The following is a 2,334-nucleotide window of genomic DNA, read 5'->3' on the forward strand; positions in this document are numbered from 1 at the left end:
AATACAAAGAATACCCCTCAATAAAAAAATGTTATGGTGACAAGGACACTCCAGAAACAAACCAAGACCAGAATGATTTCAAACAAGCCAAGCCTCAAAGAGAAACACAGTTTGGGTACAAATTACATAGAATTTCTGGAAAAGATGAAGCAAGAGTTTAAAAAGAGATTCTTTTAGTGAATGAAATGAGAATAATAGAGTAAAAATAGAAAAGAAATGAGATCTAACAAAAACGATTGGAAAGGGAATTAACAGCTTGGCACAAGACTTAGAGATATTTGCCCGAAAGAAAACTTCCTAAAAATTAGAATGGAACAAAGAGAAGACCATGAAATCCATGACGCAACAAAATATTTTTATAATTTAAAAATAAACTGAAAAAAGAAAAATATAAGGCATTTTACAGCAAAACAAGTGACCCGACAGAGGGATCAAGGAAAAAAAAAGAAGAAATTTAGAATCATTGCAGTCCTTCAGTGTCATAGCCAAAAATAAAAAGAAGGAAGAAAACAAAAAAATTCCTAGACTATTTCAAGAAATATTAAAAAATAAAAATAAGGGGGCAGAGTCAAGATGGCAGAGTAGAAGCATGACCTCCACACTGCTCCTGCTTCCTTCCCCAATCCATGTAAAAAGGGGACTTTAAATAAACTTTGGAGCTGCAGAACCCACAAAATGACACAGAAAAGCTAACCTCCCACTGAAGATAGCCCGGCAGGAATCAGCCAACACAGTGCTCTGTGAGTCAAGCCCAGCCCCACACCAAGGCTTTAGCCCCACGGGGGGCCTGACCAGCCTCCAGCTGGAGGGACTCCAGATCAGCAGCAGCTGTGGCTGTTTCCAGATTTATCAACACATAGATATGAAAGACAAAGTGAGAGGACTTTGGGACCCAGTAAGTGGGAGGGTATGGCTTTTGCCCCCAGGGTGAGAAGCCGCTGAGACACCAGCAGCCAGCTCCACCTGGCAGCTTCAGCTCCTGGCCTGCAGAGTGCAGGGGGACCAAGCACCAGTCTGAGGGATGATAGCTCTTGTTTTAACCTTCTTAGATCTGGATTGCAGTCTAGGATGGAGGTCCTGGGGTATCTTGCCTCAGCTTGCCAGAGCCCATGGAGACCTCAGAGAGGGCACCCATCTAATACCTCCCACAGCTGAGAAAACCCCAGCGTTTGGGATGAAAGCTCCCCTGTCTGATGGCAGAGTCCTACTGTGGCAAAAAGCCCAGCGGTCAAGGAACTGAGGGGTCACATGACCAGTCAAAGGAAACAAAGCAGACAGAAGATTCCAACATTAGACTCCTATTTTGGGGGAAAAAAAAGGAGCAAATCATGGAACAAGAAGAAGACAGTGAAGTCAGAGCTCCTGCACCAAAAGCTTCCAAGAAAAATGCAGTCTGGTTACAGGCCATAGAGGACCTTAAGAAGCAGATAAGAGAAGTGGAGGAAAAATTGGGAAGAGAAATAAGAATGATGCAAGAAAATTATGAAATGAGAGTCAACAGCCTCACTGAGGAAAATAATACCTTAAAAAACAGACTGACTCAAATGGCAAAGGAGGACCAAACAGACAATGAGGAGAAGAATGCCTTAAAAAGCTGAATTTGCCAGATGGAAAAAGAATCTCAAAAGCTCACTGAGGAGAATCATTGCTTCAGAATTAGATTGGAGCAAATGGAAGCTAATGACTTTATGAGAAATCAAGATGCTGTTAAACAGATCCAAACAAATGAAAGAATAGAAGGCAATGTGAAATACCTCATAGGAAAACCCACTGGCCTGGAAAATAGATCCAGGAGAGATAACTTAAAAATTATTGGACTGCCTGAAAGTGATGATCAGGGAAAAAAACCTAGAAATCCTCCTCCAGGAAGTTCTCAAAGAAAACTGCCCTGATGTTTTAGAACCAGAGGGCAAAATGGAGGTTGAAAGAATCCACTGATCACCTCCTGAAAAAATCCCCAAAAGAAAACTCCTATTAATATAATAGCCAGCTTCCCCAATTCCCAGATTAAGGAGAGAATGTTACAAGCAGCCAGGAAGAAACAATTTGAATATTGCAGAAACACAATCAGGATAACCCAGGCAGCTTCTACACTGAGGGATCAAATTGCTTAGAATGTGATATTCTGGAGGACAAAGGAGCTGGGATTAAAACCAAGAGTCACCCACCAGTAATGGGAATGTAAATTCAAAGATCTTCCCTGCCCCTAGGCTAAAGTGCACCTGGAGCCTGGGGTTGGAGGCTTGTTTTACAATTACAATAGATACTTCTTGATTGGCCAGTGAGTCAATAAGGTTGTTACATTCTCTGAGCCAGGAATAGGCTATATAAGCC

Source organism: Petaurus breviceps, unplaced genomic scaffold (assembly GCF_028583685.1).
Source record: "Petaurus breviceps papuanus isolate PSGF00001 unplaced genomic scaffold, PetGlider_PUasm1.0 188, whole genome shotgun sequence".
NCBI lineage: Eukaryota > Metazoa > Chordata > Mammalia > Diprotodontia > Petauridae > Petaurus > Petaurus breviceps.